The sequence below is a fragment of the Falco peregrinus genome, chromosome 6 (assembly GCF_023634155.1).
Source record: "Falco peregrinus isolate bFalPer1 chromosome 6, bFalPer1.pri, whole genome shotgun sequence".
In the NCBI taxonomy this organism is placed as follows: Eukaryota; Metazoa; Chordata; class Aves; order Falconiformes; family Falconidae; genus Falco; species Falco peregrinus.
The window spans coordinates 87,494,224-87,517,951 of NC_073726.1; the positions used below are offsets into that span (position 1 = coordinate 87,494,224).

The 23,728-nt window shown below is 41.8% G+C and overlaps 1 protein-coding gene across 8 annotated transcripts in view; it reads right to left on the reverse strand.

Annotated features, from left to right (window-relative positions):
* The window catches only part of ZBTB20 (zinc finger and BTB domain containing 20), a 519,455-nt gene that overhangs the window by 317,479 nt on the left and 178,248 nt on the right, over window positions 1-23,728 (reverse strand). The window contains exon 5 of one of the 8 annotated variants that reach the window (XM_027789321.2): window positions 1,872-1,957. The exons of the other annotated variants lie outside the window; for them this stretch is intronic. The gene's annotated coding sequence lies outside the window, so the exon portion shown is untranslated. The remainder of the gene's footprint in view (window positions 1-1,871; window positions 1,958-23,728) is intronic. 8 annotated transcript variants of the gene reach the window in all.

A 23,728-nucleotide genomic window follows, 5' to 3' on the forward strand; every position in this document is an offset into this window, starting at 1 on the left:
TCCTCTAACGGTATCACATATTCACAGTTGGCTACAGTATTCTCCCTGCTTAACTCTCCACCAAGACCCCACCTTTTAAACAAAAGCAGAAAAAAAAACCATCTCCCCATTATTTTATTTTCTCTCAACTGCGCAAAAGGTTTTCCACCTTATTCATCTTTTTCACCTTCACTTTTGAAAATGCTTTATAGCTCTTATGACTTGATTTTCCAATTGATTTTTATAAACTTTGCTCCAATCTGACGACTAATGGAAAAATGTTCTTATGGAAAAACTAAGAGTATGACGTACCAGATTCCATAACTCCTAGAACTTCTGCCTAAGATTACTGACCTAGAATACCTCCTTATTCCTGTACTCATCGATTTTAAAATGTGATTATGGTTATTATGAATTTGTTTTCTAATAGGACTAACCACACTGAAACATTTTCCTTGCAATCTAGAATTTAAAGGCTTTAATATTTAATGCTTGGGCAGTAAGAGCCATGCCCATTATTTGCCCTTTTCTAGTGTCTCACTACTAGCTAAAATTCTGATTAGTTATCCCCTTGGTTTCCTTTACCTTTATTTTGCCCTGAATAGGACACAGTTCTCCAGTACTCAGATCAGCAGGCTAGAAGTTAGGGTCTTTGTTTCTTCTACTTCCAGCAACGCAAGAAAGTAGTTTTGTAGCTGTGTTTTGACGCCTTGTATAAAACCTTCTAGAGAAAGGTTACACCACTTCAAAGTCCTCTGACATGCCAAGATGAGATATGCTTAAGAGCACCTACAACAACACAGCACTCCCAGGCTCTGCACTATGGCCCTGATTCGGTAAGCACACACCAGGGATGTGGCTCAAGCTTAAGATCACAAAATTAGGACCTAATAACTTTATTAGTAACGAAGCATTTATCTTCTCCCGCCATTTTCATTCTGAATTGAGATTTACGGTCGTATGAACAAAACCCCGAATACACTGTGCCTGAAGTTATAAACAGCTCGCAGTATTACCCTGCATTCGACCTGTAAGATAGGGCAGATGCGACTAGAAAGAGGTAATGATAATGGTATGATTTTTTCTTTGCTAATGACCTACATGTGTTGTTTTGCTTGAGGTAATTCAACAATTCACACTTTCAGAAACACGTTTTGAGCTGCCTTGGTATCCAGCATTCCAACAGTAATAGACTTTTCCTTCCTTAGCTTTTCCCATCCAGGGTTCACAAGGAGCTGTAGGATACATTAGTTACTCCTCCGCTACTGTCCTGCCTTTGTGCGGGAAACAGACATAAAACGAGTTTTGCAAATTACTCAGCTGGTCAATGGCCGTAATAGAATCCAGCGCAGGTCTCTGCACCTCCAGCAGCGTACTCAGCAGGAGCCGCACCCTCCAGCACTCCGCTTCAGCATGAAGCTTGCCTTGTTCTTAGCAATGGATGGCTACTTTCACCGCACAAATGCTGTCCCTGCATCACCTACCATAAATATAATTTAAAAACATATGTATTTGACTCTTAAAGTCCATCTTTTCAATGTTTATCCTGTGGTTTGTTTTTTTTTTCTGGTTTGTCTGGGAAACAGGAGTTCTTTGCAATGCAGAATCTGCACAGGGAGCTGCACCTGTTAACTCTGCAATACCTCAGGGCTCTCTAGTCAACCATCTGCTTTTCAAAATCTATTTGCTATCTCTTGGGCAACCAAGAAGGCATAAAGTATGTTTTACCACCTTAATGCTGAAAGTGATCATTTACACTAGAAAAATATACTAGGCCAGGCAGAACTTTTACTAAGAAAGAAAAATTCCTGGTGGAAAGCAGGGAGGGGCAAGAAGAGGAAGCAAAAGAAGGGAGGATGAAGCGAGAGGAGAGGAATGGGAATAAAACTCACTTGCTTCCAGCAAAAGTCAACTCGATATGCTCTACTTGGACCCGGGGGCTTCGTATTACATATTTCTATAACATGCCTCTATATATCTGCAGAAACAAAAAGATAAAATTTGACAATCTAAACTGAAAAAAGCTTTCTCCAGACATTTTAATGTGACTTCTGGTGTTGAATTAGTGCCTGAAAGATGCATCTTTTGAAAGCATGAAGTATCGCAGCACCACCCAAGGAACAGTCCTGGCCTCTGCCTGTTTCTTCCAGCAAGAGTAGACCAATGGCTGATTCATACTTCCACTATATCACAATTGTGCTTTTGTTTGGCACCTTCTCATCTCTTTCAAGTCACTTGCAGATGGTCTAGAAGCCACAGAACAAACTGTACTTCCTTCCCATGTCAGCCATCCCCATCTTATGGAAACCTTCCAGTTCGCTGCACACAAGGTACAAGGATCCATCTCCACAGATCTCTCTTTTGAATTAAAAAAAAAAACACCCTTTGCATAGTATTCTGTAGTCAGCCTTTACCATAACCAGCAGTAAAGAAATAATTTGCACTGCTTCCATCTCTCAATGCACAGAAGTTCATGGAACCCAACTCTGGAAAAGGAAGCTGAGGGATACGGTGGGGACGGGGGGGTCCAAGGGAAATACTTTTGAGAATACTATAATGCAGTTACGTAAGTGGCTGTTATGCCATCACCTTGGATACTGCAGTCAACCCTGATCACCCTGTCTCAAATAGGATAGAGAAGAAACAAAAAGGGTTCAGAGAGTAAAAAGACTCATTACAGCCCTCAAGAGCTTTCCATGTGCGGAAAGTTTAGAAAAGCTTCAAACTGACAGAGAAAATGAAAAAGACTGAACGTACTGGAAATGATATAAATGTAACTGCACAGAGAAAATAAAATAAATCTGACCTCCCAAGAAAAGAGGCGACAGTCATTAAAACTAAAAGGCAGAACATTAAAACCAATAAAAGGATTATTATTTTTCATCCACATACTATATAATTAACTTGCAGTACTCTGTACCCAAGACATCAGAAGGGCCAAGTTTTTATGAGTTTAAAAAGGACTAATTATTGCCATAATAATAATAACAATAATAAACCCCATTATAATAATGATAAATATATCATAATTCTAGAAATAATTAGCATAGCACTGAATAAATAGAATATCCACAATTACGGTACAACAAAGTTCAAGGACTGAAAACTGCCCATGTTTAAAGGCATAGGCCAACTTCAATTTGATAACTATTAAGGAGAAACTGCCCCTGTGGGGAAGGCTAAATCACCATTACTCTTTACGGGGAACTCAGCATTTATTGCTGAAGGACCTGACGCTGGGTTGTGTGATGTTTACTGTGCGGCTTTCAAGAGGGGTTTCTACAACGTGTAAATGCCCATCAGTCAACCCCACCTGATCAGGGTCTGTACGACCGAAATAAAATCCCTGTACAATCAAAGGAACGTCTGTGCTCTTGGGGGTATGTGCTAACTGCATTTATCTGTGAAAGGTGAGATTGTTTTGGCCGTTCCTTTTAATGAACGTGATGGTACCGAGAGCAGAAATGAAGAATGACGTTCTGTACGTTTGATAAAAAAAACCAACCACCTGGTGATGTTACTGTTTTGTTATTTGATGAGTAAGATGTGAATAAGGGCCATATGTTAAGGCAGAGCATTCTTAAACCCCTATACACCTCTATGCCCTAACAGAATTTTTACTGTTAGAAAACAAAGTTTGCAAGTGGAATAAAAAATAAAACTTTCTGTGAATTTCAGCCAGCTCACCAAGGTCCAAAGGAGCCTCCTTTCTTATGGATTTCGGTCCACGTTTGGTCTCTGATGTGTAATTTTGGGTCTAATTGTGAGGCAGCCCCTCCCTCAGTGGGGTCATTGAAACAGCTTTTCCCCTTTAAACAGCTGCCTCCTTCCAAACAACGTATAGAAGCTGAGGTATCTTGGAGACTTTCCCACATCAAACTTGCCTGGAAGTGGTCACATTTGAAAAGGAAAAGGACTAGGCGACAGGCAGGCGAACTGTCCACAGGCTCCGAGCGGGATCCCAGACATCCCGCATCCCTGGGGAGCCACACCTCGGGAAGCCCGAGGGATGCAGGCAGTGCTGAGTTGCTGCTCCGAGCACGTCCCTTCCCTGTGCACCTCACGGGCATCCCTGCGTGAAGCCAGGCTGCCTGGCCACGTAAGCACACGCGGGCACTGTGCTCCTGCCTCGCATTAAGCTGATGTGTAGCTTTTTAATTAGAGGCACCTCTATAAAAGCCGGAACCCATTTAAACTAAATACAACTGGGCTGTATACTTTCTCCCACAAGCTTGTTTCACTTTCTTCTACATCGACACGTCTGTGCTGATAGAAAAGCATACACCGCAGCCCAAAAGACCATCTCCACTTCCCCAACTTTTAGACAACAAAGTATAGCTGTGAAACCAGAACAGCAGCTCTCTCAGGAACGGAAAAAAGCAGCAGTCCTGTAAACGACGGACGATCTAAAGCTTCGGAAGAAAATATGCAGTAACATGCACATTCTTACCTGCACAAGTCTGTACCATCAGCCTTTGAGAGCTTTTTTTTACATCTACTCTGTAACGATGCATTTTTTGAAAATGGTTCTAGTGCTCAGGAATGCCAAGAATTTAGGAAGAGAGCCACAGCTTAAGAGAGCAATTATTTGCCAGTAAATACTCAATTTGCTTGTCCTGTGATTTTTCTTCTCCTAACTCGCCCTCTCCGTAATCCGTCTCTTGCTGCGTCATGAGCACAAGAAGTCTTTTCTTCATAACACAACACTTCAGTTTGCTATTTTGTTAGCATTAATTAAGAATTCCCTCTACTGGTCATTTTCTATACTCTTACAAACAGCACCTTGAGCCCCCGACATTCGAAGGCAGTGAGTCAGTGTGTGGGATTCAGCCACCGTTTATAAACACCTTTGACCACATTCACCCAGTTTACAATATTCAGGACATCTCAGCTGAATTACTGCTTTGTGTCCAGTTTGTATTCAGATGGGGGCCATATGTTCCATCATGTATTAGAGCAGAGCTCATTAGCACTGCTGCAGTCACGCCACAGCAAACATTTTTTTTTTTCCCTATCTTGCCTCCATTTTAACCTGATTAAAAACATTTTCTCCAGGGTAGATTTCTGGAAGGGAGCTGCTCAGATCAAAAGTACTGTTAAAATGGATATGTGTAAATTTAAAATTACTTTTAAAATTAAGTAGCTGCTTTTGCTGCAAAAGAACCGAGTTACTATCTAGGATTAAACTACTTACTAAAAGCACCTTCTAAAAACATGGAAAAGCCTTCACAAAAACTCTGTTGCAGTAACCACAAGAGCTAAAGATTCAGTGAGCACACAGACCTAGGGGAAAAAAAATATCAGTATCTGAGCTCTCTTGTAAGGGTTTAGGCACATAACCTATTTTTAAGAAAACGTACCTATGTATGCATCTGTGCAGGCAGCATCATACAACTAGATTAACACCTTACAACAATGGGGAGAGTAGGTGTAGTTAGAAATCTGGATGTGCAAATTGTATTTCCTAAGAAATATTGTGTAGGCAAGTTCCATTCTGCTCAATCTACCGCAGGCAGAGAAATACTATATTTGGTAAAAACTAATAAAATACAGGAGGAGTGACTTGAATCACCCACATTAATTGCTAAATGAAAATCTACATTCTGAAATACAAAATAAGAACACCTTTTTAGGGAACAGAAGAAGAAAAATGGCCCACCTGGGGATGAACGGTATGACAAGGAATCCATGTAAATCCATTTTGGGATAGAAATGCATCGTCTGTCAAAACCAGTTTGGGTCTGGCTACTTCTTACATGAGTGAAAACAACTTGTGGGCCCAAAATTGAAAATTTACATCCCATCATGGACACTTCACTGCATTTAGAAGGACTGTGTGCACTTCGTATGATGCAGCGATATTGTAGAAAAACATGGGATTTCCACAAATTCAAACCACAGGATGATAAAATGCAATAATAATTCCTCACACACAGATATGCATTCTAAAATACCATGTTCTGAGCACAAACGGCACCAGGGGCATCAAACATCCCTAATAAAACACATTCATGTTATGTATATCCCATGTATCAGCTGCTAAAAATCAGACAAGTTAGAAACATGCCTAAAAAACCCCAGTTATCTTTGGGATTCTTGTGCATATGTATTTTACGGTGCTACACGCCCAAATGGATTGGTAGTTCGTATTAGAAATTATTTAACTTTCCTCCCAACCCCAACGCCTTTCAAACAGGAGAACTTCCCAGTGCCCGGGTTGGGTCCGTCCCGTGCCCTTTGATGTAAACAACAGTTACCACGGCGGGTTTCAAGACGACAGCAGTAGACCTGTTCTCCAACGGCCGTTTGTGAAGGAAAGTCTTTCGAAAAACACTAAACTTCAGTATAAACAGTTACATACTAATCGTATGTAAGACAAATTAATTGTTTTCCCTTAGGCTTTGACTTAAAGTGACATAAACAAAGCATTTCAGAATTAAATCTGACTATTGTCTAGTACACGTTATGTATAAATTAAGAAAAGGGTAGAAAGGAGTAGATCAGTCTTAGAAGGTACTTTCAGGTCAAATTTTCAGTATTTAGAGGAGAATCTGAAAATGAAACTTTAAATCAACTTTAAACAAAATTAGAGCAAATTAAAGAAAATGAAAGTGACAAATGTAATTCTGCTGTCGTAATTCTGCTTGGAAGTGAAAAATAAACAGTATCAACAAAAATAATTTTAATAAACAACTGTAAGCAAGCAGAGTTTGTTGTAATATTCTGTAATAAATAATTCTTTCTGAAAAAAAAGGATAAGGGCTGCTGCTTTTTTTGTTGTCTTAAATTACATACTTTCACATTAATACACTAATTTCTCTTTGCACAGCAGAGCTTTTGAAAGAAAAGCTGACACACTTAATAGGAACAACTGGGTTAAATGGGAATTTACTGGATAAAGTCAGAACATAACAAATTCTTACTTATCCAGTGTAATTAATGTAAAATTATACTCTTCTCAACAGGGACTGCACGGTAAAAGGGATATCTGGTTTGTTTAGGAGGTGCCTCCATCAACTGTTTTGGTTTTTTTTCTTGTTTTTTTTTAAACGCTCTAAGCAATCAGCTAGTAGAGCCAGACATTGTCCTCAGGTAACCTCACGCAGCTGCCTCCAGTGCAAAACGCTGTCACTTCTCAGACTTCAGACGCCGTGATCCGCTTCCTTCCTTCACGCTGGTCCCCGAGGGACGCCAGCCAAGCGCCCTCGTCCCTCCTCTCCACGCAGCCCGGGGAGGGAGCGCTCACGTGGCACGATGCTTGAGCAGCGGGGCTGAACGCGGCCCTGCGTCCCGACGCATGCGTGTCGGCAGGAATCCCTTCCAAATCCAGCTGACAGGAAACCCGGTATGTGGTCACGCGAACTTTTTAACCTCCCACTTGTTTTCTCCCCGCTTGCAGCACCTATTTGCTTTCGCTTTCAAAGGTATTTTTATTTTCTGAAGCCAGACAGGCATTCTGGGGGGATATTTCTAGCAGGAAAAATCTCTCTCAAAACAAGCTGGTGCTTTTTTTCTGTGTCACAAAGGCTCCCGGAGCTAACAACTCCATCCCATCTCCCCAGTCAATCCAGCCTCAGCGTTACCTGTGTAACACGTACCACCACCACTACGCACTAGCTACAGCTGAGCATCTTTAGCTACTCACAAATGAATAAAGTAGGACTCCAAACAATAAAGAAAACATGAATTTTAAGGACAAGAGAAAAAAAACAACCAAAAACCAAAACCACCAGCAAATTAAGCCCACTGTTACCTACATGAACCAAGTAACATAAAAGATTCAACTGGTCCAGAACAGTTAAAAATTCAGCTGCTCAACATTATTTCTTTATCCAGGTAAATTCCTACTGAAATCAACAGCCAAGCTTCTGGTCAGTAACACTGACACAAACCTGAGCCCCTACTACTAAACCCGATACCGCTAACACCGATTTACTCAGCTGTGAGGGTGCCCCAGACCCGACCCAAGGCAGCGATGCCCTAGGGAAGGCTGCCCAGGTGACCAGTAAGAAACAGCTTGCTATGGGAAGCTGCCTCCTGGCAGGCACCAAGGTCCGCTGCAGCCCAGCACAGCTCTGGATAAGGCCCTCGGAGGCGATACACACCCTTGCTGTTTCCCATTAGCAGTATTAGGAAGCTACAGAGATACACAATGACGTGTGTTGCAGTCCAAGCATGGCACGTGAACTTTTTATCTTGCTCTCTAATCCAAAATGATTTTGCCACTGAATAAATCTTATAATCCGTTTCCTGTACGCATTCAACAATAGATTGTTCCACAACACGACAACGTGATATAACTTTGGGCAGGCACGGAGGTGTAGTTTGCATGAGCTAAGTGACAAGGGAATTGAGGGCATCAGTGAAGAGGTTGCATTCGTGAATGGTTCATTTCCAAACAGTGGTGGCTACAAGGGCATTGCATTCGCTTGGCTGGTTTCTGATGGGGTTTCCTGCCTACCTCTGCTGAAAGTTGCTTAAAGTTGCTGAAGAAAAGCTGGCCAGGTATTTTGATGGAAGATTCATTCAGAAGAGACTTAAATAGTCCAGGTGCTAAGCAGTCATCACTGCTGTACGGTTCCAGTCTCTACTATTTCTCATTTTTTTGTTTGTTTTAGACATCTCCATTTAAGAGTTCACACAGCACACTTATTTCCAGCTCAGATTAAAAAACCCACCAGGAAAAAAACCTGTAATACTTTATCCTATCAGACTAATAACGCACAGCTTATGTGCCATTTACATCAGAACTGCTTTCTCCCAGTGAATGGTGGATAAAACTGTTCTAGGCTGCAGCCGATGGAACTGGAAACTTTGTCTTCCTCTTTGTATCTGGGGCACATACCATCAGCCTATGTGAATAAGGCTACAGCAAAAAATTTAAAAAGAAGGGCATCACGCACACTAGCATTTGCATCATCATGCATCATCATTTGCATCATGAATCACAGAAAAATCGCTACACTGCAGCCCTAAAACAACCGCTTTCACCCTGCAGAAGGGATCAGCAACTCCAAAGTAAGGAGCCAGGCTGGACCAATTCACTCACAGCATCCTACCGGGGTGGGCAAAGTGTGCAGGAGGCTCCTCCGGGACACCAGCCCCGCTCAGCAGGGAGGGAGACGGGGACATTCCCCGCAGCAGCTGCAGATGAGGTGTGCTCAGGAGGGCCCGCCGTGATCGCCCTGAAGCTCAGGTGCCTTCCCGGTGGATCTCCATAACCACGTGCCAGGAGGTAAATGTGGTGCAAGCTGGGCACCTGGCCCACACGGGCGTTTTGCAGGGCTCGCTATCAGCTTCAGAGTGCAGGTTTATCTTCAAAGGACCTCTGCCCCATGGAAATGGCATCCCCTTCCTTTTACAGCCGGGGAACAGATTTATTATTGACTTTTCCAAGGTTACTGAGCCAGGGTGGAGAAGAGAAGCTGGATCTCTCCTGGTCTGATGATCAGAGCCTCGCAAAACCCAAGCAATCCTCCCTCCAGCTTCAAGGCCACGATGTCTGTGGTTTAGTATTTTCACAGGGGGCATAATCTGGGCAAAAGCGAGGATATGCGAGACTGAAAGAAACCCTCTTGTTTGATCTTTGCGGAAACTTTAGCTCTGAATAACCTTGAGGTAACAAGAATAATGAAAAACATGATTTTTACTGGCAAGTTTAACACACGAGGTTTGAAGGTCATCAAAGAGTTTTTGTCTCCGAAGTGAGAACTGGTATTTTTACACCATACTTCCAGCACCGTGGCTTTAAATTATCTCTGTAAAGATGGATACAAGCGGTTTGTTTACCAGGTTAGGAATTAAGAAAAAAACCGACCCAGACATAAAACTTACCTTGGCTTAATTACTCTTAACATTTTATTCATTTAATCAGAGGGAAGAAAAAGAAATTAGTTTGACTTTTTTTGACAACAAAGTCAAACCAACTGGAAAATTCACCTCCTACAAGAAATGTTCAAAGGGAAAACTTTGGATAGGAATAAGTTAGTGAAATGTTTTCAGCTGCAGACACAACTGTGTTGTAATGAAATCTTATATTCTCTTTGACCTGCTACCTCTCCTTCCCTCCAAAAGACAGGGAAATCTGTCGGATTTGAGCATTGGTTTTGATCAACTCCTTTCCCATAGGAAGGGGCACTACATGGGATACAGACATATAAAAACACATGCCTGTGAATTTACTTTGTGGACTAACCGCACACAAATAAAACACGAAAAAAGTTACGTTAAGGTTAGAGAGTATGTCTATTTTTTCAACTTTTTTCCCCACCTCTTCCTTCCTTAATACATGTTGTTAAGGCAGCTAAGTACTCTCACAGAAATAAGGATTACTGGAGATAACTGTAAGTTTCTTTCCAATTATACGAGAAGTCAGCAGCAATGCCGGGAACGACCGGAGCTGCAAGGTCCTCATTCCACACCTCCCTGGCTCTTTTCTGGGGCCCCACTGGTCTTTCTGTAGCCACTGGGAAACATGGGAAACAGTGATTTTTATATCTAGAGATCAAAGGCGCAGAAGCTGTTCTCTGAGGACACGAAGTCCTAACACAAGCTAAAACTAAACGCTCCTAAGTTGTTCACTGTAGGGAACTTGGAAAAGGGACTTTGTTTTGCACCATTTCTAGTGCTCTGCAATCAAAAGATCTCAGGGAATGCAGAAAGACATACACATAAGTTTATGTTTGGGAGAACTGTTTGGGGCCTCATCATAACATGGTATTATATATAAAAGTATTAAAGTAGACATAGATGGTATTTCATAACAAGCTTCCAGTTTTATTTGGTTCTACTTAATCACGCATTTTACTGCGGCCAACGGCATTCTCTCTGGTCTCTTAGACAGTGGGTTTCATGCATTCTTGCATATATTTGAACTTTTGGTCATTTTCCAAACATTCACTGCTAGTATCCTAGGCAGCCATCACTGGGTAGCGATATGGGTCATTCTAGTTCAGAATAAAAAGGAGATGAGTGTGACTGATCCTTTTTCTCAAGGCCAAATCTCATAACAAATCATCTGGAGAACTGCCAACAACTTCAATAAGACCAGAAATTGTCCCTACTGTTATCTAAAAAACTTCATCTGCCTTATGAGAAAACCAGGGTGCAAATTCTCTAGACAGACTAGATTCATTCTCCTACAGACTCGGAAAAGGAAAATCAGACAAAAGAGCAAAGGGAGGGACAGTAGTCTTTACTGATGCGTGTATGTTATTGCTCATCAAAGTCCAAAATAGATGGAGAGAAAGCAGGGGAATGTGAGCAGTGTTGCATCGGTTCTTTCTGAGCAAAAGTTTGGGGTTTTTTTTGTAGTACAATTAGGAATACGTTTTATTATATAAATAGTATATATAATACACATTAGAATAATATAGAGATATAGTACAGAGTTGTTCTTGTCTTAATCCTTTAGACTTTGTTCCCAGCGGAGTGAATGGAAGAAGATAAAGCTGGAATATAAAATACTGAAGTTCCTTTTTGTCAGAAAACTAAAGGACAAGGGAGAAAGACCTGTGCTTTTGTTCCTTTTTTTTAATTTCATGCTACGGAAAAAATGGCAGTATGTCTATATGAGCATGCACGTGCATGTATGTATGTTGGATTTACTGGAATGGCAAGGAAGAAAATGAGTCAATCTCAAAATAAGCCAAGAATCTGGGACTTGAATTCTCTGACTTCAATAGTGTTGCAGGAACTTGGAATGGGACAGATACTGGCATATTGCGTCTTGCTGTGAATAAGAGCTCAACTCTACAGCTTTACAGCATCTCTGTTCCCGAACAGCAAAACGCACGGCTCCTGAGGCACATCTGTGACCAGCTATTCCTGACCTCTCCCTTTCCAATGTGCAGCGTCACCCCCTTGGATGCCTGGCCTGCTACTGACCTGAACTTTCATAATAGGCTCATGTTGACAAATCACTTTGAAATGAGATCAACACAGATACACAGCTCATGCTACGATACAGACAGAAAGGAATTTTCAAAAGCTGGTGAGCACAGGAGATAAGCAGGAGTAGCACACATAAGGGGAGCTATGTGTTTGGCTACCATCTTCAAGTACTGCATCACGTTATCAAAGCATCTTTTTTATCTCTCTTTTCATAACAGCCTATAAAATTTTGGTTTGTTTTTTGTTTTGGGTGGTGGTTTTTTAGTGAGTTTTTGTTGTTTTTTAAACTAATCCTATACTTTCAGTTCTATTAGGCAGCTACCTCTAAGCCAAAAGACAAAGGCAGATGGAAGGTGACAAGAGTTTGAAAGGACTATTGAGAACTAAAGAATTTCAGTCTTCAGCTTTGGATCCCATAAGCAGCCCTTTCAGCAAAGCTACCTCGTCTCATTGCTCTTTATGTTAAGGAGTAAACACTTAAAGCGATAATTTAACCACAGAATGTTTGTGTTAAACAGGGGCCTCCTGCTCTCTAGTTTCTATAATTTACAACAAAGAGTTTATTAAACACAACTCTTTCTGTCTGACATTCAAATCCATCTCTGCAACACACTCTCCTCTGGATTTGTGCCACTGAACGAAATGCTTCAGAAAAACAAAATAAACCAAAACCCTGCTGTGGAAACAGGACAAATCTAGTTTCACATCCCCTGCAGAGAGAGAAACAAGACGGAAGTAAAAAGCACCAAATGGAGCTCATAAAGCTTCACTCTGATCTCAGCCTCCACATTCTGGCAGAAAGCACTACCTAAGAGATGTGCTCTGCTTCAAGTGAGAACAGCCTCTGATTGCACCACCAGCACGAAAATATATTGTCTGTGAACAATTATCCTGAACAAAGTCTGAATAAGGGAAATCTGACTACAGAATAAGGGGAAATGTGGTGGGAGGCAGGCGCATTGCCCCCCTCCCTTGCCATGGCTGTATCTTGCACGCCAGCCATCTGTAGTAGCTGCGACTGTGGTCCATTGGCTCCACTGAGCCGCCGTTCCACCACCTGCACCGAGGTGAGGTGGCGGTCGTCCTGCCCATCAGAAACTATCCACCACAGGAGGGTAGTAATTTGGGTCCTGTAACAGTTTCTCACTTTAGGTGCATTTTATCACAGGTAGCTGCTCCTATTCCTTATTCCATACAGCAGCACATCAGTGGAAGGATTCCCATTCTAACCCACAGGTGCCATGTGGAGTTAATGGGGCTAGCATCAAAATTCACCAGCTCTTTCTCTTTCAACTTAAAACCAAAAATAACTTCTTTGTTTGGAAGTTGCTGCCCAAAATAGGCACAGATTCTGAACCTTTTGAACCCAACACGACATACCTAGAAAGAGAAGGATGCACACCTGGGTACACTCTGCCTACATTCCTGGATGCTGGGCATCTCCTCTTTAGTTACACCTTTGAGGACAATCAGCAACTCAGAAAACTTGTGTTGGGACAGGAATCTGTTTTGTGTTTTTTCCTTTTACCCAGCATCCTCATGCAGTTTGGTACATATACATGCGGATGGTAAAGGAACGAAAAACCACACAGCCAGATACAGGGAGGCCACCTGGTGATCAACCAAGCTCTTATCTTGCCTGTACTCTTAAATTCAGGTAGGAATCAGCTTTTTCTGCAAAAGAGCACAGCAGAGTCTTTTGCCCAAATACAGGAGATTCCGTAACACAACACATTGCTGACAGCTTTCATGTGACCCCCAGATAATCACATTACTTCTGGAACTTCAAGTTTGGTTTATTAGTGTACTGGGCACTCTTGTCTATATTCCTTATCGGGGATTTACAGTAAGAACATCTTCAAATCCTGTGCCACAGGATGGTCCCTCTTTTAGACATTAGTTCTTTATTCCATTTGAACGACAATGTTCTGACGTGGTTGAGGGTCTTTTTCTGTTGTTGTTGTTAATTAATTCATTTGAGACTATTCTAAATTTAAGAATTTTCATTTTAATACATTTTTGTGTGTGGGTATATTAGTCACTTTTAAAGTTGCGTACAACTGTCACTGATTTAAAGTCTTTGTTAACGTACATATACAAATCTGTCTGTATTATGTATGCACGTATATGTATGTGAGTGTTTTATGAACGTATATATCAAAAAAACAAACCAAAACCCCTCTCCAGCTGCATCTTCCTCCCTCCTCCCTTCTCCATTCTGAGCAGGTTCCTGCTATCAACTGATGGAGTGTGCTCACTCTACACCTAGAGCTATAATTATTTTGCTTTAATTTTACAAAACCTTTTGTTCCATTCCCACGAGCCCACCTGATCCTTATATTACACTTGCTCTATTAAAACACTCATGCAGAACAAAGCACAGTTGTACTGATTCATAAGTAACTCACACCCCCTCCCCCTTCTCTTTTTCTTCCTACTAGGCTCATACATCTTACTGCAGTTTCACGACACCATCCCCGATGCCAGTCCATGGTCCCATTTTTGCCTTCCCCCCGCTCCTTCTTTCTTTTAAACCATTATTTTTATGTGCTTAGGGTCCAATTACACTATTGTGTGCTGTTGTTTTGAATTGCTGTTGTTCTCATTCATTTTATGTTCTGCTCTTTGGCACGATAACAGATATAGTGCAGAGGGTGTTATGGAATTTATTTGTTGTAATCAGACTCTAGGATTGTTGTTTATTATTATTATTCATAGAGTACCAGCACTAAGGCTAGCCCTACATTTTTTCCAAGGCGAGCAGAGGACCACGTGGCGAGCAGTCCCTGACCCCACCTGCAGTAGTTTAGGTCAAGGTGATGACTATCACTTGGGCATGGTCCCCATGAACCACCAGGCTTTACAGAAGACCGAACACACCGACACCTGTAACAGGATCTTCACAGAGGCACCGGGCATTTCAGATTTAAAAAAAACCCCAAACCCCACCAACCCACCTCTCATCAATTATTGCTGAAAAATGGAAGGACAGAGCACGGCTCACCAGCAAAGATGGGAACAGTAGAAGGGCTGCATCATCCATTTGTCCTGTACAACTTCCTTGAGCTGAGGCAGCCTTCATTTTCTGGCTTATAAAGCACCAAGCATATTGTTAAGACTAAGTAACAGATAAATAATAATCAGCCAGAACAGCGAGCAGTGGGTGCGTATGGAGAAAGCGCAAATAAGAGCAAATAAAATGGAGCCATCCGTAGCCATCTTCTCAAGCTGGGGAGCAGGACGTTTCGCAGTGCCCTGAGCACCGCAGGCGGTGGGCGAGGACAGACCAGGTGAAGGTGTGAGAGAAGGCAAGAAGGGGAAGGAAACTGGAGTCTGCCCATGTTTTTCTGGGCGACGCGTAACAATGGTGCACACCAATGATTTCTAGCAACGAACGAGAATAACAGGGAAAAAGGAGAATGTGGCAAGGCACAGAACAAACACGACTCTAAGGGCTACAAACGAAAGTTGCAATTTCCCGAAGAATACCCGTTTTGCACATTTTATGTAGCATGTCAAATCTATCAGATTTTCTCTTATTAAATCATCATTCTACAGCAACAATCATTCTCTCAATCAATCCCCCGTGTTAACAACTCTTAGTAATGACTAACTTGGCAGGAACTGATGTTTACCTATATTTTAAAGTCCTGAGCACTGTTCTCTATTTTTTAGATATTAAATTTCCTTTACATTTTCTCTCTTATTTTTTAACCTGTTTTTAAAGGATGGATGCATTCAATTGGAAAATAAAGTTTTGTAGCACACACACACACAGAGATTATGTTAGCTCAGGAAATTGGCAGTGGGATAAGAACAAAACCATTCACCTTCTGATTGCTGATTCAGATCTAGCCCAAGTGAGATAGTCACAGAAGCTATAAACCTCCCATGGTGGCTTTGTGATTTGAAATTATTTTTTATGAATCTCAATCCACTTTGAGGCCAAGAACCAGAATCACAAATCCACTGCCTGAATGAGCATTAACCGACATCGCTGCACACAGGAACAGAGGAGGTGCCAAAAAGCAAACTGGTCCTGGAGACAGACTTCCCACCTTATCCTGGAACTGATCATTAAAAAACCAGGGTGGGTTCACACAAGTGTGGAGCGCAAGGAAACACGTATATATCCCATCTACTACACAGAGAACAAGCCAACTCACCTGTGGTCACAGCAGCTAGGAGCTGCAGCATTTACCTGACGTGGGAACTGGTTCTCCAAGACTTGAGCAGTCCTAACCTTCCCTAAAACTGAAAAGGTCTCTTATGGTGGGCTCCTGTATCACTTCAGAGCTGAGAAACAGGGAGGGTAGGAAGAGAGCAGAACAAAGCCAAGGTTTTCCATCGTCACTCCTGGGGAGGCAGCAGCAAGCCTATGCACTCCTTATCCCTTAAAATCCAAAGGCCCACAGAGCAGCTGCAGGCTTTGGTCATTCCTTGGTCCTTCTTTGCTTCACTTTTCCTGCCTAGGTAGGAGGAACAAACGAGGCGTTTAATTTTGCAGAAAACGAAATCTGAGGAGGGCTCTGTGGCGCTTTTTATTTTATTTGGAACACGACTGATTAACAAAGCCATTAGCAAAGCTATTTCACTAAACAAACATCCTATAGCATAAACAAAATAGTGATGCTCAGGCATATTTCCCATGGCTCTCTCTTTTAGGAAGCATGAATCATTAAAATCACTTGGGAATTAGCTACTCCAGCTTCTTTCCTTAGATACATTTGCTAACCTGAGGCGGGTAAAGGTCTCAGGACCCAAGAGCAGAATTAAGTTTTTCCACTCTCTGTGCTAAATTGCAGCCAATACAAATTCCACCTTCAGATATGCACTTCAGTGCTTCGTTGTTACATTTCGTTTCACACTTGTGATCTTTATTCCTCAGAAACAGGAAAAATGCACAGCTGACGAGCCACGTTTGCATGCAACTTGGAATTGTTCCTTCAGTGGCTGTTGCTTGGACGTGCACTTGACTATTCAAAGGCAAGTGAGGTGAGAAATGGAGCTGCATTTTAAATGGCCAAGTACTCCTAATTTTACACAGGGATTTTTGAAAGCAAGTAGTTCTCTTCACAGTTTTCAGAGACACCACCGGAAATATTCACGTACACAACAAGAAAAAGTTGGCGGGAAGCTCAGACATTTCCCCCTTCCTTTGCTCTTCATTATTTCTTTCTTCTTTTCCCTTTTTGTTAATAAAAGGGAAGATGCTTATAAATGAAAAATGAACAAGTGTAGGTTTGATGGTCTCTGTCCAAAATAAAAGCTTTAAGAAGGGGTAGCCTTAAAAGTTGTAAAGGATACTTGTAAATACATACACACATGTAAATGCTTTTTATCACAGCAAGTTCCAGTAAAATGTGTAAAAAATTCTAAATTTAGCTAAGGAGATAGTAGTACAGTTAAGTTCAGCTGATAAACTGGAAGAAGCAGACAAACAATAGCTAGTAAAACTATTAAGAATTTTTTTGGGGGAATCATATTTTATATGAATTTAAACTTAGGATCTGACACAGAGAATGATGACTTAATTTAGGAGTTTTAAGGTTAAAAATGCTGATGCACCGGGGCACTTCTCACATTGATGTGATGTGATTGTCACAGTCTGATCAGTGAATCCGGATGCTTAGGATTCTTGGTCTCTGTGGAAGCTCAGATCCTTCCTCGGAGCTGGTTTAGCTTGGTAAGTGACACGCTGGGCTTGCAAGCACTGGCTTTGAGCCATCTTCAGCGACTACACGCACATTGGAATCAGATCATCATTTTAGGTACCGAGTGACCCACAAGCTGAGAGTCTTTGCCAAGAGTCAGAGGATGCAGATATTTACCATGACATTCCCATGACAAGGTGTTCACCAGTATGGACAGTAACACACCAGTGGGGAAAAAAAACCAAACAACCCTCTTCAGAAATTTCCTACAGGAGAAAGTCTCAGATGAAGAAAGAGTAGCCAAAGTGAAGATGTCACCACATACACTTACTAGATTTGGCCTTGACATGGTATCTGAACCTAGAGCAAGATTTGAATTTTACAATTAGCTTTACATGTCCCAATTAGTTTTCAAGCTGCACAGAAAGCTGAGGAAGTTCACTTTAGGCATATAAAAGGAGATAATAGTAAACTTTTGAAGGAACATTATAGGGAATAATTGTGCTCTGGAGGATTTATTTATTTACTAATGCAAACAGTACACACTGAGATAACATCTGGCAATGTTTATTACAATGAAATCCAATCAATACTTCTGTCTACTGCAGTATCTGTCCACAAAATAGTCATTCCGCCTGGCACCCACAAGCAATACTCATCTGTCTATCATAGTAGCCTTCGTCAGCAAAAAGGGAGGTTGTCACCTTAATCCTTCTATTTGAGACCCAAGAGAAGACAACGAATTACATGTACCCAGACACAAGAACCATGTGGAAAATTGAAGAGAAATTTAGAGAGAGATGCGGTTTGTAGCATGCATTGCAAAGAGCACACAATTCATCGCTACAGGATCTCAAAATGCAACAGATCCCAGATCTTTTTTCTCGTGCCTCAAGGAGTTTAAACTTAGGATGATACATTAGTTTTGCTGCTGAGATACCGGGCCTTTTGTGGCATTTTAGAGGTACAACTAAAGGCAGAAATTTGATTTCTCATTTCCTTTAAGTCAGAATTCAGAAAGAAGTTACACTGAACCTTCCCACATAATTAAAAAGCCAAAAATACATTTGTTTTGAAAATTCTGTGAATTAGAATTTCCAAGTAAGCCCCTCCATCTTTTCTATTTCTATATTCACATTATTGCATGTCACTGTAGAAAAACTAGCAGTGTTCTGCGCAACGAAAAATGTCACCAAGCATTAGCTTAGTGCTTACCGAGCCTTCACCTTCCTTAAACCTAAGTGTTTCTTGCAGTCTAAAAAACTGATTGATGTGCAGTAAGACATGCATTATTACTTAAGATATCATGAAATTAGGCAAAAAATAACAAAAACACACAAACCAAAATCAATTAGTATTTTTCCGCCCTACTTTTAAAACCACTATAGTTTTGTTTTTGTTGAAACAGTCATTTCCAGAGAAAAATGATTTATCTCATTAATGTGACTATATGCAGAATAAATGTATATTTGCCCCTATTTAATTATACATTTTGCTGGCTCACTGTTCAAGGCATTTCTATTTGTAGAGGACCTAGAGGTAAAATAAGACCTTCTGTGCCACACCAAGTCCCGAGGAATGAGCTATGTTCCGAAATTACCGTGGTGATGCGTTACCTTTTTCCCCTAGAACCTTCTCTTTGGCGAGATAATTGGCATTGTAGTTACGAAGTCTGGAGAGCAAGGGGAAGGAATCTGCTTTGCTCTCGACTGGTCTAGATCTACTGGGCAGAGGAGAGCACATTTAGTTTGGCCATTAAACTGGGCAGCCACAGCAAGCACAGCACCACCAAGGATGCGACACCTATTTCTGTAATCTGTGTCAGGTAAGATCTGCGTTAGGATTTTTTGTTTAGCTTCTTACAGTTTCTTGCCCTCCACACCATCAATATCTTACTACAACCCAAAGGTCCTAATGACGTGGCCATTAGGAATGAACTGGCTAAGAATTCTAACAGAGGTGCTAGGTTAGCAAAGTGGTGAAGGACGCAAAACCAGACCTTCCAAGCACTGAAATTGGTGAAAATCCCACTAAAGTAAATGGAGGTCCTATGTAAAGGGCAACAGTACCGTCCCCCTTTACTATTCATTCATTGCTGTCAATTTAGCCACATGAATCAGTGCTAGGCTTGCAAATACAGAGGCTATTTGACCCAGCTTTAAGGGAGAAGACTGAGGTTTCAAATGGGCAGAACAAGCTCCGTTATTTTTTCTGTACTTCAGCAAATACAGGCTCCATTCTGAAAGTTCACAGCACTGAGAAAGTTCAGTGCAGGAGCTTCCACTGGCACACCAGTGCTGCAGCAGACCAGAAAAGCACAACCAAGACGGAGACTGGGAATTCTACACCTGGTTTCAGTGCAAGCAAGAGCCCAAGCCCAGCCCAGCACAGGAGAGGTCTGCTGAACCACACACCAGATTTGTGTGAAAGGAGAAATTTACACAGATGTGGGTACCACTGGGTGTGCTTTTTTTATTTTTTTTTCAAGCACACTTAGTCTTTGAACAAGCAATTCCTATTCACATATACTACTTCTAAAAACACCTGCGTTTCTGAGAGCACCTGTGTACACAAATTGACCATCTATTGTTTCTCTATTCTCCCATTGAGTAACTTGACCAAGTTTTAAACCAGCTTTGGATTAGGGCTATACAAGGGATGAGGCCTGGTTCTGCCATTCAGCAGCTTCAGCACTCTAAATTTCTTAATTCAAAATACATTTTCTTTAACAATTTGCCAGTTCCTAATCAGCTCCACAAAGGAACGAACTGTTTTCTAAGCTGGTATTAAAACTGGGCTAGACAAAATGGGAGAGGGTAATGATTTCTAACCAATATTAATAAACTTTCACAAAAGACGTCCAAACCGCCTCAAATGAGGAGATAAAAAACCAAAATAAACCTTCATTCAACCACTATTGGGCAAAATTATACATACGATAACTTTTACGTCCCTTTGATATTAAAGCAGAGTACATCTAGTTATTTTAAAAAAATAAATAATATCTCTAAAATAAGCAGGATGTATCTATTTTCTCAGTGTAAATCCTTTCCCCTACATCAGCCCAGGGAAGTGCTGCACCTGCCCCTGCCCCTCGAGGCTGTGGTGACGGTGACAGCAGCAGAGCAGTTGGTGCCAGCCCCGCTGCAAGGAGCAGCGCTGCTGGAGAGGTGGGATCAGATGCACGTGTGTAAATGCAGCAGGCGTAACATAGCCCTCCCTACGTAATGGGGCAGCTCAAGCTGCAACGCATCCTGGCTCCACCGAAAGGAACATGGAAGAATCTCACTGACTTCACCGGGGCCATGATTTCACTCTTACGGGTAACAGAAAACGGCCACGCTCAATACAGCAACGGCGTGCAGAGCTCTGGTAGGGACTGCAGGTGATACTGCATTTGCATAACCCCTCTGGGCACTACGAAGGAAACTTGCTCTGTCACACCACTCACCCGCATCCCTGAATTTTACGGGTTTCTAACAGCCCTGAGTCGCCAGCCCTAGGAAGCAGCGGTGGGCGGTCACAGGCAAATCCCTGTCCTGTTCAGACAGTGCGATGAAGCAGCAGCAATGAGATTCAGTGTTTCACAACGTGGGATATTCCAGGCTTCCTACCATCTCAACAGAGAAAAAGCAGGAGGAAAAGTCTCTTACCCTTTCTAGACTTCCATCAGCACAACCATGATTAATCACAAACGCAGCTTTAAGAATTAGTTCAGCATTAAATAATGAACACCTATTTTGCTATACAGTGTATTTCTTTTACAAGTTTTTCTAGGTGTAAGGAGGCTTAAAGAATAACTACAGTATGGTATAGATACATTCTAAACATTATGACAGAGACGGTGTAAGAGATTTTTAGAAGTTAAATGCTTTTAAATGTAATTAAATCATAATAACTGTGCCCCTGACAGTCTGACAATGCAGGGACATCAGAAATGTTTTCCACCATCATAAGGCACTGGAAACCTATGCCTATCCCATGTTGCTGAAAGGCAATTTCTATAGGGGGATAGAAAATGTATTTTAACAGCCGATAATTTCATAAGAAGTAAAATTTGCCTGGCTCATTTGGAATTTTCTGGGACAACGATGGCTGCAGTAAGGAGAAGATCCATTCTGTGTTTCTTACTGGTATGAAATGGTGCCCACAGCAGAAACACCGAGCCTTTAGCCTCCAGAGCTTCCCCTTGCTGCCTTCTAGGTTGCTCCAACCCAACAAGATTCTCCCCTTCGCCCTTAATCCATCCCAAGCACTGGATAAAGGACCTAACTCTGGGATTTTAATTCCATTCAGAGTCAAGCACCTAAATGTTACTGCGTCTAACTTTAAAGCTCCTAAAATATATTTAGACCTGGCCTTTCATCATCCATTTCCATAGCTCTGCAACAGTCTAAGACTACACATATGAGAAGAGAAGGAAGTTTTGAGAAGCCCAGAAGTTCAGGGACTATCTGAATGCAAGGCTTTGGTTCAGTACCATGCCAAAACCATACAGAGATATAAAATATTTTATATCTGTTATAGAGCATAATCATATATACTAGCTGTGATTACCTTCCCACATTAAAAATTCTTCTGAACTCTTGCCAAAGGACAGTCCCATGGACAAGGCAGGAAAACACTTGAGGTGACCATGACTGGTATCCCGAGGAAACTAAATATTTGCTAGGTATTTAAGAGTTGTACTAATACCTGAATATTTTTTTCAGCGCAGTTCTAGAGCCACGTGTGTCAACTAGAGCACACAGGAGCAAGACCACCACAGCTTAACAAAGACTGGTAACGCGAACAGCAGTTTGTCATGGCAAACAAATGTCATCTCGAATGGCAAGCACGATCAGAATAAGGGCAGATGTAACTGTAAAGAGTAGTTATTTTCTAAGCCACACACACACAGAAGCTGAGTAGTAGTAATGCATCAATTTGTGACATAGGAAGAAACACCAAACAGTATCATTTCTGGGGTGATTTGCACATGGCCAAGAGGCACCAGAACAACACATTAAATAGCACTGGAGCCCTGGCAGAAGTAAAAAAGCATAATCCTTTCCCTCCTGCAGGACTGAAATAATTACGAGGAATCAACACTCTTACATCCAGGTGCCATTCATAAGCATCAGTACCTATAGCAACCTTCCCTATTGACTCAGGTTTTTTTTGCTTCTAATCACACTGTATTGCCTGTCACATTGATACACTTATTTAATTCTATACCCTCTTGGTCACCTGACTTCTGGGTCCCTCAGCATCCTCTCTCTGCATTCCTCAGGCTTGTTTGATGCCCCGACTGCTGCAATTTCCCTCTAGCTGTTAACTGCATCCAGGCAAAAGCTGTCATTTACACACGAAGTCTGCCCCAAAGGATGAACGTTTTATAGTTGTTTGCTTCAGGAATCCAGTATCACTTGTTCTGGAGAAGTGACAGCTGCTCAGACCTAAGAATGTTACTTGTGTATTGAAACAGGGCAAGAGACATGACAAAACAGATCACCCTCCTCGCTCGAAACCCTAATGAATGGAAAAAGACCCTGGGAAGAGATGAGAATTCATCCGCCTCTGGCTCAGCCTCTAACGTTCAGCAGACTTTCCCATTGATGGCCTGATCTTGCTAACTATACACGCAGAAACTGTGCCACTACACCCTGGCTAAATGAACCGGGACTGCAAGATCATGACCTAAACTGGGTCATACGCAGAGCAGACACGCAGTGATCTGGTGCACAACTGCTGTCATTGCTGCTGGGAAACAGACCCCTAGTTCCTTGAAAAGGTTCTGCTGCTATGGGTCACAGGATTCTCGATTACTTATTGCCCGTCTTGAAACAGATACCACTCTTCCATTTTACAAAAGATTTTCATTATTCAAAATTTCCATGAGAACACCACACGATGTAGAACGCAATGTCTAAGGAAACATTATGAAGACAGCTAAAAAACATCTGCCAGGGAAAGCAATGGGTTCAGAAAAATTGTTAATGCAGATTCTGACTCAGAGATGCCTTCAGTTATTACTGACACTAAAACATCTTGCAAAGCCAAATACTTTTCCAATGGCCTTTAAGAGCACAGACTGATCTGCCAAGTGCTCACTATCTCCAATCGGGCTATCTTGCTGCCAGCTCCTACAGGCTCCTAGCGGAGAGAGATACAAGAGAAGGAAGCAAGGAGCAAGAACTAGGTCCTTTTAAACCAAAAAGGCT